The sequence below is a fragment of the Dendrobates tinctorius genome, unplaced genomic scaffold (genome assembly GCF_039654945.1).
Source record: "Dendrobates tinctorius isolate UK_male_01 unplaced genomic scaffold, ASM3965494v1 ptg000039l, whole genome shotgun sequence".
Taxonomy (NCBI): Eukaryota; Metazoa; Chordata; class Amphibia; order Anura; family Dendrobatidae; genus Dendrobates; species Dendrobates tinctorius.
Genome location: NW_027361707.1, coordinates 487,961 through 506,039, shown reverse-complemented (window position 1 = coordinate 506,039; position 18,079 = coordinate 487,961).

Here is an 18,079-nt window from a genome sequence, read left to right as displayed (position 1 = left end):
ATTGTCAGTAGTCACCACGGTCTAGAATATTTCAGCCATTGTCGTCTACATGCTCAGACTCGTTACAAGTAGGGGTCTTTATTACAAGCTCCGTGTCTCCTTCATTCATGTTTTTCACAGTCTATTAAAAGTGAATAAGCTTCAGTGTTTGGAAATGTGGGGAACGTATTTATACAAGTCTGCGGAGGAACGTCCAGTAACAACGCATTATTATCACTCAGAGCCAGAGAGCAGTTTATAGAGGCCACTGCGATATTGAAAAAAATGTCTGAGATTTTAACAGGTCTGCGAGCGTAGTCTGGACCGCTGCAATGTAAGAATTTCATAACTGATGGGATTATAAGGTTTATGCTGTAAAGATTTGGAGAATTGGAAATGCACAAAATCATCAGCTCCTTATCTCAAAACCTGATAAATAAAAAGGATATGGACTTTTTTTTTTTAATGAAATGCATGTATTTTTGGCTAAAAGTAAATTTTGCAATTTGGTTTTATTATTAATGTTGCCTTCTATATGCAAACCCTGTCTTATGAGGAAAGGTTGCAGGATTTGGGAATGTTTAGTTTGCAAAAGAGAAGACTGAGAGGAGACTTAATAGCTGTCTACAAATATCCCAAGGGCTGTCACATTGTAGAGGGATCATCTTTATTCTCATTTGCACAAGGAAAGATTAGAAGCAATGGGATGAAACTGAATGGGAGGAGACACAGATTAGATATTAGAAAAAACTTTTTGACAGTTAGAGTGATCAATGAGTGGAACAGGCTGCCATGAGAAGTGGTGAGTTCTCCTTCAATGGAAGTCTTCAAACAGAGACTGGACAGACATCTGACTGGGATGATTTAGCGAATCCTGCTTTGAGCAGGGGGTTGGACCAGATGGCCCAGGAGGTCCCTTCCAACTCTACGATTCTATGATTCTATGATTCTATATCCTCTGTGTTGCACTGCGTATTCCTATCCGAATGAGTTAGCTAAGAATCCATCGCTGAGCTTATTCTGATGGAAAGTTTATAACTTTGTCTTTTTTTTAGCTCCTCTCAGCTGATTAAGACTCTCTTTAAGCACAGTTCATCTTTCACATGGTGTGTGGTCATAAGTCAGCACCGAAATATTCTGCAGGGCTTTACATTGTCATCACTGACTCCATTGGAGCTCACAATCTAAGTTCCCTATCAGTACGTCTTTGGAGTGTGAAAGGAAACCAGAGTACCCTGATAGAGGACCACATAATATTACCTTTGTAGATCCCCAAGAATATGCAGCGCTAAAGTTATACATGTAAGAGTATCTATTCACTCATTGTAAGCGTCCAAGGACAGATCTGTACTAGCAGGTCCCAAGGGACTCTTTGGCTTTCACTCCTTCATCCCATACAATGGTCTGGACTCAACACAGTTGAGAGATATGATGTACTCTTGTTGGGTTGGAACCAGAGAGGTGAGGACAATGAATAGGGCAGAAATGCGCAAACAGGGGATAGGAGTGTTTAAGTTCAGAAAGTCTGGCAATAACACAAGGAAGGTCCAAGAGTCAATTATAGAAGGTCATCCAGGGGTTTAAAAGCAGAAAAGGGCAACAAAGCTGGATTAAAACAGAGGCCGATCCCAAATAAGTGCACAATAATAGGATGCCTAATAACTGGCAATGAAGAACAATCTACTGGGAATTTGAATAAAACGACCAGTGTGCGTATTGGTCATCAAACCCATCTGCAATAGGCCAGCCATGATTAATAAATTTGATTAGCGTGCCACCCATTATGACCAGGAATGAAACATCTGCATGTGGCAATGGAGAAGACTTAGTGTCTCTATGAGTCCACATCATTTTGCTGCATAGTTCCCATAAAATACTGCAATTCAGTTCTCAAATAAAACTATTACCATATTATGGTAAATAATACTGTAATATGCGGTAATACTAACTGCTGATTTATTTTAGTCTTCGGTAGTTATTGTTGGCCCCTAAGATAACTCTAGTAAGTGAGATTCCTTGGCAAATGCCAAAAACCTTCTCTGGGTGTGAAATCATTTTGTTAGTGACCAGGAGATACTGGTATCCAGTGATTGTTACAAAGAGCACAGGTCAATAATGTCAAGGGAAAGAGTACTGCACTCAGAGGAGGAATCTGGGTCTCCTTGATACTGAAGGAACACAATTTTAACTCAAATATCAAGATTCGATGGCCTCATTCTAAATAGTGACAACAGTGAGGCTATAAACATTCATAGAAGTGGAGTAAATATCCTTCAGGTATTTATTAAATGCCCAAATGTGATAAGTTCTAAAAACATATTGTTGTTGACCAGGGATCTTAGTTTCTTGTCTGTTTAACTGTCCTCATGAATACCTTCAATAAGATAGATCCAAGAGTCACGAGTCTGGGAACATGACAATTAATTTTATACGATGATCTACACCAGTTTTCTCCCATCTGTGGCTCTTCATTGTGTTGGGAATAGTGGTTTGTGACATGTTGGAGACCACTAGACTATAATGTTCCAGATCTGTTGGCTTAGTTGAGCATATTTAGGTGGCATTAGCATCTGAATAGAGGGGTCTTCAAGGTGCTGTTCAAATCATACTGTATGTCCACCTAGGTTTATGAAAGGTGGACCAAATTTTCAGAAACTGAAGCAATAAACAGGAAAGATATCCGAGAACATAAAGAAGATCCCATCCTGAAGAAGACAGTGCATCCTCTACTCTGATCTGATGTCCACTTGATCAACTAGGGTGCCATGTGTGGTGAAACCACCAGCTGAAACCCAAGTTTTGTTCTAAATGCACATCTACAAACAATTTTTATACTTCTTCATCCAACCTTGGACCTTCTCTTACTTTGGAGACCCTTGCTATCCATAACAGCTTTGAAACAAAAACCTCCAAGCCATAACCTGCAAATACTTAAAACAAATTCAGAACAATTCAAGTATTATTTCTAAATTCAACCGTGACTGTTGTCAGACTCTATAATTCACTTGGAACCGGATCGGTAAGGGGAAATACGTGTGATTAGAGGGAGACGAATGTTCCTCCTGGTCTGCATTAGAGAAATTCTGTAAAGCTCAGATGCACCGTGACCGGTACTATTATTTGTTTGGGCACAATAACATCTCTTATATTTGTAGATTTTGACTATTCCATCTGCTTCTTAACAATGTACGGGCTAAGACAAGTGGGCAGAAATGTAGACTTTATGTCGAATATCTGTAGACCGGGTCAAAGGCACACAAGGGTGGAGACGTAACAGAGTGTTCTTTCTCAAAAAACTGGCACTGGGGACCAATTTTCTGTCAGTGGCTCCTATTTGGCGATGTGTTAGGTGCCATGTTTCCTGTTCTGAGAGCCGCCTTGTGTTAAACATTATTAAACTCCAGCTCTAATGACACGTATCATTCACAGAGCACTATTTCTTCTATGACAAAATAAACTGGCTGGAACTTTTTTTTCTTTTTCCTATGCGAGAGAGACACATTTCAGGGTCTTTCTTTCATTTAGGAAAACTCTACAACATGTTTATTCACTGTGAAGCTGGCGGAGCTGACCCCAGACTAATAATTCAGGGGTAACTGTATACAAAGGAAACACATCTTGTACAAGAGAAAGGTGAAGGAATGGAATGTGTTGGATTTTTATCCCTGCCAGTTCGTATTATTCACACTAAGGGGTTTGCTGGAGGCACTTGTTCCTCCATTATTTATTACGCTGGCTTTTTTTATTTTTAAGGGGAAAATGAGAAGCAAAAGGAGGAATGAGACTGTGAAGAAAAATACAGCAGCGGTATATATGATCAAATATCTTACAGCTTTTCATATGTGTGCACAGCACATTTCATAAAATAATATAATAACTTCAACAAAATTGCCTAAAGCAATAGTACAAGTAAATAATAGAAACTTTGCAATATATCTTAGCAGAAAAATATTTTTCTTTTTTATCAGATGGGCCACTTATCCTCCACCCCTCCCCAACTTTAACTCATCCTTCTCTTTGAAAAACAGCTGATATCAGACTGTAAGCAAACTGAGTGGTGAGATTACAGCTACCTATACAAAATCTGGGAAAGGTAGTCACACACATTCACACACTGTGCTGCTCCCTTCTAATAACTGTTTATCTCTCCCTAGAACTGGATTCACAGCTACACTGCTCAGTGCTGCTATATAATGTCTTTTGTGATGTTGCTGTTTCTAAACATGCGCACATAGAGACTCAAGAGCAGGAAGCCCTCATATGTTTGTCTGGTGAGTATGGGAGACATCACGGAATTTAAGCTCTACTGACTAGCTCAGAGACAACTGAGCTAAGTACACGTTAAAGGAAATTTGTCACCAGATTTTTCCTATGTCTGAGAGCAGCATGATGTATGGGCAGATAATCCCAGCAAAGAGCAAACAGATGAACGGCACACTAGGGCACACAAATCACCACATTAACAGACGGAGCTATTTATCTGAAGTATTGTGGTATATATTTCAGTCAAAAAACGGAGGTGCTTGCATGAAAAAACGTGAGTATTTCAATGTGAAGCGAAAAAAGAAGAAATATGCAGCACTCACCGATATAGCTGAAAAACTGTGCGTCTTTATTTCACATAAATTCCATCAATAGATGTGTGGACATGCAGGACGTTAGAGGAATGCTAGGGGAGGGAGGTGCCGGACAACGGCCGATTCGCGATTACTCGCTTCTACGGGTCCTGCATATTTCTTCTTTTTTCGCTTCACATTGATGTATGGGCAGATAACCTGATTCTTGCAATGTATGAGTTACTGGGTAGTTTGTTATAGTTTTGATAAATCACTATTTTATCTGTGGCAGATATACCAGTTCTCTCAATGCTGAACTCTGTATAATCCCACCCGCACTCCTGATTGGCAGCTTTCTGTGTATATTGCACATAGGCACAAAGCTGCAAATCAGTGTGGGGGTGCGGAGTACTGCATATCTCGTGAATATGGAGGACTACATGCAGGGGCGTATGTAGAAATCAAGGGGCCCCATAGCAGAAGTTCTTATTGGCTGGGAGTCTGAGAGACCCCTTTAATTAGCACCAGTGAAACAGAGCCTTGCTAGTCCGGTAGGACTATCACCAGTTCCTATAATCTCTGGCTGAATATGAAACAGTCAATTGGCATGAAATTATATCCCCCATGTTCTTCACAACTCCCTCCTTTAGAGGTTGCTAGGGAGCAGCACTTTCTGGTGTTCCCCCGTGAACCCATTTGCAACCTACTCTCACTGGGATAATTCATTGGCGTTACTGTGCTCACGGCCCTTCTTGTGGCGAATGGCTTAGTGGCACTGATGGAATGCAAGGCTAGCAAACTCCCTTCTATTCTGGATACAGTGTGCAACCAGCTGAGGGGGTTGTGGTGACCTTCTGTCAGACTGAACCGATAATACTACACTTTCCCACTCTTTTATATCTCTCAACTCCACCCACCTCCCAACACATCCAGTGTTCCAAGCAGGGAACCACCAGAGGTGCTCTGCTACTCTCTAAGCACTGAGCCACAATGTGATTGTGCAGAATTACCCTGTTGTGTGGGGTGCGAGTGTTGGAGTGTGGAAAGGAGTTCCCACCTTACCTGTATGGTGGGGCACTACACCTTAGGAGAAGGTGCAGTACCTCTGTGGCGACTGAGCCTCAGGGGCGCCACATACCCCCCGTTAAACACAGCACGTCCGCGGGCTGCAAGACAACAAGGTTGACAGCAAAGAAACATACAAAAATTTTGCAGTGCAGAGCAAACTTTTCTTATACTAAACTTTCTAGTATAGGAGGTGCTCATTCTTGAAGGTTATCAACAATTCTATCTAAAATTCTGAATTAAACAGTGCAAATTTTCCTTAACTCAAAAGTGCTGTACTATGTAACACATTTCTTTATCATTTTTCTCTCTTCTAGATGCAAGACGCTGACCGCAAGAACCTGGTCCGTCACCTGTCATGTTCAATTCTTTATTCTTAATTCTCTATCAAAACATTCCTAATTCTTTGTAAAAGCAATTTCTCAATTACTAATACTCTTATAAAACACATTATCAAATACTTTACAGTAAAACATTCAAAGATTCTCGTAAGTGCTGGACACCGCTCCCAGCCGGGATTTCTTGCAGTGTCCTTTGGGGTAGACATCATCTTCGCAAAGTGTCCTTATGTTAAATCTTGACATCATCTTCACAAAGTGTCTTTTATGTAAAACCAAGAGAGGGCGCTTAAAGAGGCGCAAACAATTTACAAGAGAGTTTGTGATGCACTCCAAGTTCATGATCACTGTAGTTCAAATGGGAGGATGCTGCCAATCAAAAACTAGGCAACAACTGGAAAAAGCATGATAAACCAAAAACAAGGCACAACTGGTGCAACAAACCCTCCTGGGTAACGAGAGTTACTTTCTTATTGACTAATTGTGGTCCCCTCCTGGGGTTCTGGAAGCTGATGGGGAACTGCTACCAGACGTGGTATCTTCATCTTGATTCTGGTTTCTGGCTAAAGGGCACTGAAGCTATGGCAAAGGGAACCCATAATGCATCTCAATGCCCATCAACTGCTCTTCCTCAATAGGTGATTCTGTTGCTCTGGTACGAGGCCTAGCACCTAGGGCTTCTGCAGCTTGTCGGTGCTGATAAGCAACTATACGGGGGTTCGGCAACAAAGAGATCCCGAGGTCACTTTCCCAAAGTGACTGTGACTCATCTATTCCCCGAAGATGTCGAATCGTGCGCGCCTGTCCCAGCCGTACCCTTCTCAGTAGGGACCTCTTCCACCGCCCCATCTCTGACTGACTAGCGCCCCCAGCGGACTCTTCCAACTGCCCCATTTCGAGTTGCCGCAAACCCGCCTCAGACAACGTGAATTCGGAGGTCAAACCATTAGGAGGGCCGGGGTATATAGCTGGTGCCTCCTGGCGGTGTGGCCTCTGCTCCGGCGTGGTCATGATGGCAACGGGCGCTGCCCGGTGGGACACCGGGGACAGCGGTGGAGCCAATGGCAGCTCCTGCTCCGCGGGGGTTGCTGGCGGGACCTGCGCAGCCGCGTCAGGTCCGGGCAGGGGCTTCTCCTCTGCTTCAGCTCCCTGGGCTGTGTACAACTCCTCCGATAGCAGCAGAGGGGGAACAGGGCACGCTGCCGGTGACATGGCAGCGGTCGCAGGCTCCCCAGGGTCTGCCGGGTGGAGGTCCGGTGCAGCGGCGGCAGGTACCAGTGTCGCGGGTACCGCAGGTGTAGGCCCCTCCTGGGCGCGCTGCATATTCAATGTCCATAGTGCTTCCTGCCTCAGTTGCAGGCAGCGTGTCAGCTGGGCAATTTCCTCCTCCAGCTGCTGGTGGTTCATTTCCGAGATCGGGTCGGAGCCTTCAGCCATGGCGCCGGGGAGATCCAACTCAACCTCCGCACGCTCTCCAGGCCTCCTTCCCTCTCTCTCCAAAATGGCGTTCTGGCGTTCTTCTTCCAGCTGCGGCCCCTTTCCCGCCACTGGCTTCTTCTGCCCCTCATTCCGGGGGCGGCGTCTTCTTCCAGCGCCTCCATACCAAGCCAGTATACAAACCCCTCGGGGGGTGGGCCATGTAGCTGTCACGTAATAATTTAGGCAGGGGAGGCCCAAGACTCTTTGCAGTCTTTTCCTAGGACCTCCTATCTCTTCACGCCCTTCTTCTCCGCCATTCTCCGCCTTCTTCTTCGCCATTTCTAATGTCCATTTTACAGTCCATCAAATAAGGTCTTCTGCACATTTTCAAAAGTATAAAGTCCAACAAATCTCAGGCACACAGAACCCGATGGCATCGGGTCTCATCATCCTGTTCGCGGCGGCAAATTGGGTCGCCCTCCCAGGGCCGTGGGGTACTCGGTACCGGGCCGGTGTCAGGGGAATGTGTCACAGCAGCGGTGACCCGGTCTGTGGCCCTAGGCGCCCAAGTAAAGGGAGAATGTAGTTAATGGAATGGAATAGTTCGTGACGCCACCTGTGGTGCTCGGCAAGGGAGGTGTTAAGCCGACGCTGCAGACAGATCCTCTGGGACAGATGGTGTGGTGCAGCAGTGATGGTATAGCCCTCCACAGGCAGGGCTGATGTCCCAGGGCAGTGTATTTGTAATGGTTGTGGAAAGGCGCAGGCAGTGTAAAAGATGGTACCCAGATGTAGCAGTGCTGAGTGGGTTGGCACAAGAATGAATGGAGGACACCGAGGCTTGCAGTTCCAAAGCTTTACTTACAGTCTGCGGTACACAAGGGTGCCTGCCTCCGGGCTGTGTCCTCCGGGTCAGAGACTCAGACAACCTCCAGGCCAGATGGGAAGCTCCCCTCCAACACTCCGCCAACATGTACCTTTCCTGAACGACTAGAGTTGAGCAAAACGGGTCGAACAATTTCAAAAGTCGCCGACTTTTGGCAAAGTCGGGTTTCATGAAACGAAACCCGACCCTAGGATGAGGTCGGCCACGAGGTCGGCGACTTACGCGCCAAAGTCGCGTTTCAAAAGTTTGTTTAGCGCTCTTTTTCAGCCAATCAGGATCCACGGACACTGTGGGCAACGTGATGACATAGGCAGGGGTCGCCACCATCTTTCAGAAGGGCATGCAAGTGATTGGCTTGCTTTGGTGGGCGTCACAGGGGTTATAAAAGGGTGTGCACGCCGACCGCCATCTTACTTCTGCCGATCTTAGCATAGGGAGAGGTTGCTGATTCTGTAGGGAGAGCGTTAGGCAGGGAAGAAGACAAAAAAACTGCTTCTGCTGCTAGCGATTTTGCCTGTGCAACACACCAGTCACTGTGTGTGCAGTGCAAGGGGAGGCTATATTGTGGTGGATCAGCGGTGTTGGTTGTTAGGCTGCCTTCTAAGGCTTCCTGACAGCTGCATTGCTGTTTCCCCACTGCTCTGCAAACTGCTTTTTTAAAAGCAATCCCAATTTTTTTTTTGTCCTGCTAAGGTACTTAGCGTGCATTTATTCACACCATACAGCGGTGTACGCTCCTCACACAGTACCGTGTAACGGCTGTTATCACAGCCACAGTGAAGCTATCTGTGTGTCACTGTGGAAGGATAAGTGGAGGACTTGTTCCGTTCTTACAGACCTACACTCTAGGGAGATTCCTATTCTGCCCAATTCTACAATTCACTTTTTTCACACCTGTGCCATCGAGCCTGTGACATAGCGCTCTGATATTCAGTGGGCCTCACACAATCCAAAAGTGTCCAGTGTCCACAAGTGTCTGCAGAAATTCAAAATCTCCCTTATCCTGTAGTCACTTTTTTCACACCTGCTGCATCGAGCCTGTGACATAGCGCTCTGATATTCATTGGGCCTCACACAATCCAAAAGTGTCCAGTGTCTGCAGAAATTCAAAATCTCCCTTATCCTGTAGTCACTTTTTTCACACCTGCTGCATCGAGCCTGTGACATAGCGCTCTGATATTCATTGGGCCTCACACAATCCAAAAGTGTCCAGTGTCCACAAGTGTCTGCAGAAATTCAAAATCTCCCTTATCCTGTAGTCACTTTTTTCACACCTGTGCCATCGAGCCTGTGACATAGCGCTGTGATATTCAGTGGGCCTCACACAATCCAAGTGTCCAGTGTCCACAAGTGTCTGCAGAAATTTAAAATCTCCCTTATCCTGTAGTCACTTTTTTCACACCTGTGCCATCGAGCCTGTGACATAGCGCTGTGATATTCAGTGGGCCTCACACAATCCAAGTGTCCAGTGTCCACAAGTGTCTGCAGAAATTCAAAATCTCCCAGAAATTCAAAATCTCCCTTATCCTGTAGTCACTTTTTTCACACCTGTGCCATCGAGCCTGTGACATAGCACTGTGATATTCAGTGGGCCTCACACAATCCAAGTGTCCAGTGTCCACAAGTGTCTGCAGAAATTCAAAATCTCCCTTATCCTGTAGTCACTTTTTTCACACCTGTGCCATCGAGCCTGTGACATAGCACTGTGATATTCAGTGGGCCTCACACAATCCAAGTGTCCAGTGTCCACAAGTGTCTGCAGAAATTCAAAATCTCCCTTATCCTGTAGTCACTTTTTTCACACCTGTGCCATCGAGCCTGTGACATGGCACTGTGATATTCAGTGGGCCTCACACAGTCATAGAATCATAGAATCATAGAATCGTAGAGTTGGAAGGGACCTCCTGGGCCATCTGGTCCAACCCCCTGCTCAAAGCAGGATTCGCTAAATCATCCCAGTCAGATGTCTGTCCAGCCTCTGTTTGAAGACTTCCATTGAAGGAGAACTCACCACTTCTCGTGGCAGCCTGTTCCACTCATTGATCACTCTAACTGTCAAAAAGTTTTTTCTAATATCTAATCTGTGTCTCCTCCCATTCAGTTTCATCCCATTGCTTCTAGTCTTTCCTTGTGCAAATGAGAATAAAGTTGATCCTTCTACAATGTGACAGCCCTTTAGATATTTGTAGACAGCTATTAAGTCTCCTCTCAGTCTTCTCTTTTGCAAACTAAACATTCCCAAATCCTGCAACCTTTCCTCATAAGACAGGGTTTGCAGACCGGTCACCATTCTGGTCGCTCTTTTCTGAACTTGCTCCAGTTTGTTGATGTCTTTTTTAAAATGTGGTGCCCAAAACTGGACACAATATTCCAGATGAGGTCTGACCAAAGAGGAGTAGAGGGAAATAATGACTTCACATGATCTAGACTGTATGCTTCTGTTAATACATCCTAGAATTGCATTTGCCTTTTTTGCTGCTGCATCACACTGTTGACTCATATTCAGTCTGTGATCTATTAGTATACCCAAGTCTTTTTCACATGTGCTGTCACTTAGCCCTATTCCTCCCATTCTGTATATGCTTTTTTCATTTTTATTGCCCAGATGTAGTACTTTGCATTTCTCCCTGTTAAAAACCATTCTGTTAGTTGCTGCCCACTTCTCCAGTTTATTTAAATCTTTTTGAATCCTCTCTCTCTCTTCTCTAGTATTAGCTATCCCTCCTAGCTTTGTGTCATCAGCAAATTTAATCAGTTTACCCTCAATTCCTTCATCTAAATCGTTGATAAAGATGTTGAACAATACAGGGCCCAGGACAGAGCCCTGTGGTACCCCACTTGAGACATTCTTCCAACTGGATGTGCAGCCATTTACGACCACTCTTTGGGTCCGATCACTAAGCCAGTTATGAATCCACCTAACAGTTGCCTTGTCCAATCCATACTTAGTCATTTTTTCAATAAGGATTGTATGAGAGACTTTGTCAAATGCTTTGCTGAAGTCAAGATATACTATATCTACAGCATTTCCTTGATCCACCCAATCAGTGATACCGTCGTAGAAGGAAATTAAGTTAGTCTGACAAGACTTATTAGTTACAAACCCATGCTGACTCTGTTTAATCACTTCATTCTTATCCAGGTATTGACATACATGTTGTTTAATAATTTGTTCAAAGATCTTTCCTGGTATAGAAGTCAGACTCACCGGCCTATAGTTGCCTGGGTCCACCTTCTTCCCCTTTTTGAAGATAGGAACAACATTTGTTCTTCTCCAGTCTTCTGGCACTTCTCCTGTTCTCCAAGAATTTTCAAAGATTATGGAGAGGGGTTCAAAAATTTCTTCTGCTATCTCCTTCAGTACTCTGGGGTGTAATTCATCTGGACCTGGAGACTTGAATTCATTTAGGTTAGCTAAGTGTTTCCTCACTATCTTTCTGTTTATAGATATCCTGGATTCTTCTATTCCCTTAATAGGACAGTGAAGAACAGTTGATGTTACATTTCCTTTCTGAGAGAAAACAGATGCAAAATAAGAATTTAAAAGTTCAGCCTTCTCAACATCCTGTCTTACCATTTCATCATTTTCATCCTGTAAAAATCCTATAGCATCTTTGACTTTTCTTTTACTTTTGACATATCCCCAAAATCCTTTATTATTGCTTTTGACATCTCTTGCAAGCCTCAATTCATTTTCAGCTTTAGCTAATCTGATTTGTGCCCTGCAGGTTCTGCAGACAGCATTATATTCTTCTTTAGATATGCCTCCGTCTTTCCATTTTATAAACATTTCTTTTTTCCTTTTTAGCATGTGCTTAAGTTCTGTGTTCATCCATCCTGGTTTCCTTAAATGCTTCCTATTCTTCCCTCTTTTCGGAATTGTTAACAACTGTGCTTTGAGAATTTCATTTTTCAAGATTTCCCATCCTTCCTGGACATTTTTGTCTTTAAGGATATCCAGCCATTGGATCCCTCCAATTCTCTTTCTGAATCCCTTAAAATCTGCCTTTCTGAAATCTAACCTTGACGTCTGAGTCTTCACAGGTCTTCCACCTCTAGTTATCCAAAATTCTAAAATAGCATGGTCGCTACCTCCTAAGGTCCCAGCCACTTTTACCTCCTCAACCATTTCCTCCCTGTTTATAAGGATTAGATCCAAGGTAGCAGTTCCCCTTGTTTTCTCCCCTACCTTTTGGAAGATAAAGTTGTCAGCAAGAGAGGATAAGAATTTCCTTGACCTGTTAGTTTTGCCTGAGAGAGATTCCCAATAAATGTCTGGATAGTTGAAATCTCCCATGACAACTATGTCATATTTTTTGGAGAACTTGGCCATTTGATGCATAAAGAGTTCATCCATATCTTCAGCTTGCACAGGCGGCCTGTAGTAAATGCCTACAATGGTGTCCTTTCCATTGTTCTGTCCTTTTATTCTTACCCAAACAGTTTCCACAGAACTCCCAGTCACTGAAGCTTCAATCTCTGTGCAGATATACGCATTTCTAACATACAATGCGACACCCCCTCCTCGTTTATCAAGTCTGTTTCTTGCAAATAAGTTGTATCCTTCTAGTCTTGTATTCCAATCATGTGTATTGTCCCACCAAGTTTCAGTGATTCCGATGACATCATATTTCTTTTCCTGTGTTAGTAGTTCCAATTCTCCTTGTTTGTTGCCCATGCTTTGTGCATTAGTATAGAAACATTTTAGTTTGTGATTGGTTTCTCTTTCTCCAATATTTTTATTAATTAGATTCTTTTGTCTTTGTTCTTCCATTCCACTTCTAATAGCAGAGTTCTCAATACCATTTGTCAGGTGTATGGCTTTTTCTGGTCTTTTGCTTCCCTTCCCATGTTGTTCTAGTTTAAAGCTCTCCTTACAAGTGTAGCAAGGCGACTTCCAAATACATGCTTTCCAGTCTTCGTAAGGTGCACCCCATCTCTAGCAAGTAGTCCATCGTATAAGTAATTCACTCCGTGATCCAGAAATCCAAATCGTTGCTGACGGCACCATCGACGTAGCCAGTTGTTCACCTGCAGAATCTTATTCCACCTCCTTGTTCCATGGCCATCCACTGGGAGGATGGAAGAGAAGACCACCTGCGCTCCCAGTTCTTTCACTTTCTTGCCTAAGTCTTCAAAGTCTCTGCAGATGGTTTCCAGGTCATTTCTTGCAGTGTCATTTGTCCCCACACGTAGTAGCAGGAATGGGTAGTCATCTGTAGGTCTGAAGAGTCCTGATATCCTGTCAGACACATCATTAATTTTTGCACCTGGAAGACAGCACATTTCTCTTGAAGATATATCCGGTCTGCAGATAGTGGCCTCTGTTCCTCTCAACAGGGAATCCCCCATGACCACCACTCTCCGTTTCTTCTTCACAACATTTTTCTGTCTCCATCCAGGAGGACTCTGAAGGCGTACAAGGTTGCTGTTTGTTGGCAAAGTCTTATCATGATGTATTTCTTCATCGTTTTCCTGCGTGAGAGCCTGGTACTGGTTTCTGAGCAGTATGGGTGCTGACTGCCTCCTGATCCTCCTGCTTCTCTGGGTCACATGTCTCCATTCCTCTGTTTCTTCAGGTGCACTTCGAATTTCTTCTCTTTCTGTAACATGAAGAGATAATTCTGCTCTGTCCAAGAACTCTTCACCTTCCTTAATGATCTTCAACGTAGCTAACCTCTCTTCGAGATTTTGCAACTTTTCCTCCAACAGGGACACAAGCTTGCATTTGTGGCATGTGAAGTTTGGCTTTTCCACTGGTAAGTCTGTGAACATGTAGCAAGAAATGCAACTCACCAAATGACTCCTGGCCTCTTCCATCTTGAGATTTCTTAAAAATGACGAAAGATGAGCCAAAATTCGGCGCGCGGTGTTCCGATTTCCTCTTTTCAGCTGCAACGGCCAAAACCCAGTGATCGTTGAGCTCGCGGAGACTCTTCACTTATCCCAGAAGGCACTGGGAGTATGCAAATGATCTCCTCAAGACTCTTCCCCTGGTTCCCCTGGTTCCCCTGGTGTCCAGTGTCCACAAGTGTCTGCAGAAATTCAAAATCTCCCAGAAATTCAAAATCTCCCTTATCCTGTAGTCACTTTTTTCACACCTGTGCCATCGAGCCTGTGACATAGCGCTGTGATATTCAGTGGGCCTCACACAATCCAAGTGTCCAGTGTCCACAAGTGTCTGCAGAAATTCAAAATCTCCCAGAAATTCAAAATCTCCCTTATCCTGTAGTCACTTTTTTCACACCTGTGCCATCGAGCCTGTGACATAGCGCTATGATATTCAGTGGGCCTCACACAATCCAAGTGTCCAGTGTCCACAGGTGTCTGCAGAAAATCTAAATCTCCCCTGTCCTATAGACACCTTGTACCTTGTTTTACATTACTATATAGTTTGTAGGATTTTGTCTACATTTCTACCAAAAATGAGGAAGGCTGGTAGAAGAGGCCGTGGAATTGGGCGGGGGTTGGCAGCTGGTAATGATGGTGTTGGTGGTGGATCTGATGGTAGTGGCAAAAGCAAAATAGGACCGAATGCAGGAGGTGTTGAGCCTGCGTCATCGTCTGGCTCCATAAGGCTTCGAAGGCTTAGTTTTCTAGGAGTTGGCAAACCGCTTTTAACGCCAGAGCATCAGGAAAAAGTTTTGGCTTACATTGCTGACTCAGCCTCCAGCTCTATCGCCTCCTCTTCTGAAGTTGTAAAAAGTAAAAGCACTGAGTCGTCATTGGAGGCTCATGTTCATGAACCACACCTTTCCTTGTGTCCTTCACCACAACCAAGATTGAAGGATGACGCAGGCCATACTACTGATTACTCCATGGAGCTGTTTTCACATACCATGCCTGGATTATCAAGTGAAATGGTGAATTACCCAGGCCAAGATGAATCTGACATGGAGTGCACTGATGCACAGCCGCTGATAGATGATTCTGCTGGTACATTCACTCAGAGCACTACATTGTCCTCGCAGTGTACAGAGCCAGATTCTGACCCTGATGAGACTCAGGTGCCCCTTCCCGCACACTATACCACCATACACGGTGACACAGAGGAAGGTGCACATGACATTGAAGAGGAGGTGATGGATGACCCAGTTGTTGACCCAGATTGGCATCCATTGGGGGAAGAGGGTGCTGCTTCCAATAGCTCAGATGAGGAGCATCCACAGCAGACATCAACATCGCAACAGCTGTTATCTGGCAGGCCCGGAGCACTGCAAAGACAGGTTCCAAAAATCAAAAGAGTTGCTGGACAGCTTGTCCAGAGGGTCAAAACATCACAGCGTGCTAGGCCGCAAAATGTCTGCCAAAGTAGGAAGAGTGCAGTGTGGCACTTTTTTGAACAAAATCCTCATGATCAGGCCAAGGTTATCTGTAAGAAGTGCGCAAAGACCTTTAGCCTAGGGAAAAATCTGAAAAATTTGAATACCAGTTGCATGCTTAGACATTTAACCAGCATGCACTTGCAAGCGTGGACACAACACCAAACCTCAAGTGCCACATGTGCAACTGATCACAAAGAAGGTAGTCAGCAACGCTACATTGTTTCCCCCACTGTAAGCCCACCGGTTAGCACAGCAGCAAATGTTGAGGTGTCGTTGCAAGGCCACAGCAGTCAGGGAATCCCACTGTTATATCAACGAAATACTGAATCTAGGCCATCAGAAAGAACACCAACTCCATCACCATCATCAACCCTCTCTCAGTCCGCCCTGTCCACCACTACTTCCCCATATGCAGCTCTCAAGTCCAGCTCACCCTCCCAGACACTATGAGTAGGTCAAGAAAGTACTCAGTCTCTCATCCGCGTACACTGGGTTTGAACGCCCACATTGCCAAACTAATCTCGTTTGAGATGATGCCCTATCGGTTGGTGGAAAGCACAGCTTTCCGCGAACTCATGGCCTATGCAGTACCACGCTATGACCTACCCAGTCGCCACTTCTTCTCTCGCAAAGCCATCCCAGCCCTCCACCATCATGTGAAAGACCGCATTGTCCATGCACTCAAGCAGTCAGTGAGTGGAAAGGTGCACCTCACAACTGATGCATGGTCCAGTCGGCATGGCCAGGGCCGTTACGTGTCCATCACTGCGCACTGGGTAAATGTGGTGGATGCAGGGTCCACAGGGGACAGCGGTGGTGGGACAGTGCTGCCTAGCCCACGGTATAGGAAACAGTTGGCTGTAGGCATTCCACCCTCCTCCTCCTCCTCCAGAAGCGAAAGCTCGTCCACAGAGCGCAGTCGTACGAGCACTCCATCTGCAGCTGCCACTGTTGCACACGAGGTGTCCCCCTATCGAGCAGCTAGTGGAAAGTGTCAGCAGGCTGTGTTGCAGATGATGTGTTTGGGCGACAGACACAACGCCGAGGTGCTGGCAGAGTACTTGAAGCGACAAACTGAGTCATGGCTGGGCAGTGTACATCTTGAGGCAGGCAAGGTAGTTAGTGATAACGGCCGTAATTTTGTGGCAGCCATAGCCCTTTCAAAACTCAGCCACATACCTTGCTTGGCTCACACCTTGAACCTGGTGGTGCAGTGCTTCCTCAAAAATTATCCGGAGTTAACAGCCCTGCTCCATAAGGTGCGAAGACTGTGCGCGCACATCCGCCGGTCGCCTGTACACTCCGTTCGTATGCAGAAGCTGCAGCGATTGCTCCACCTTCCCAACCACCGCCTCATTATCGACATTGCAACAAGGTGGAACTCCACCCTGCACATGGTGGAGCGGCTGTGCGAGCAGAGGCAGGCCATAATGCATTTGTGGGAGGATACACGGCCAGGCACTTTGAGAGCAGACATGGAGTTGACAGGTGTGCAGTGGTCGAAGCTGAAAGACCTCTGTAAAGTCCTTCAGTGTTTTGAGGAATGCACACGGCTGGTAAGCGCAGACGACGCCATCCTAAGCATGAGCATCCCACTTATGCGTCTGCTCATGCAAACTTTGACGCACCTTAAGGAGCAGGCGTCTGCAGCCAATGTTGACGAGGAGGAAGAGGTGGAGGGAATCCTTGATGACATTTAGCCATTGTCTGCTCAGGGACCTCTCCTGGACGAGTTGGAGGAAGAAGAGGAGGAGGAGGAGGATGATGATGGGGATGATTACTTAGGGGAGGAGGATGCATCTCGTGGGGCAAGTGAAAATGTTGGCGTGGCAAGGTCTGGTACAGGGTTTGTGCGTGACTGGAGGGATGTGGATTTGCCAGAAAGTGCTCCTCCAACCAGCACTCGCAGTGCATCATTGACACCGGGAACATTGGCCCACATGTCAGATTATGCCTTGCGGATCCTAAAAAGGGACCCCCGCATTGCCAAAATGATGAACGATGACGACTACTGGTTGGCCAGCATCCTGGATCCACGCTATAAAGGCAAATTACAAAACATCATGCCACAGGAGAACCTTGACCTAATATTGGTGTCATGGTCACGTGTGTCAGGTCGCAGATGATGCCGCAAGGCGAACCCATAACACACGTGACCCTGGATACACCGCCTCCAGTGGGGCACATTTAAATAATAAAAACGTGCAGGTGGATATGCCGCCACCACCTGGCGAATTTAGGTATTACACGTTATACATACAATAATCAAATAATAACGGGGGAACCTGGGAAACTTTAACAATGGTGGGCCCTGCGATAGGGAATGGGGAAATGGAGACCTCCTAAGCTCCCCTGAGCCAGTGTCCCTGCACTCCTTACATTCCCTAAACAGGCTCCGCACCTGTCGCCGCACGCGTACCTTAACGCCCTTGCTCACCCTGACCCTAAACCCTCACTAGGGAATGGGTCGGTGCGGAGACTAATCCCACCACTGCACTAATAACACACATG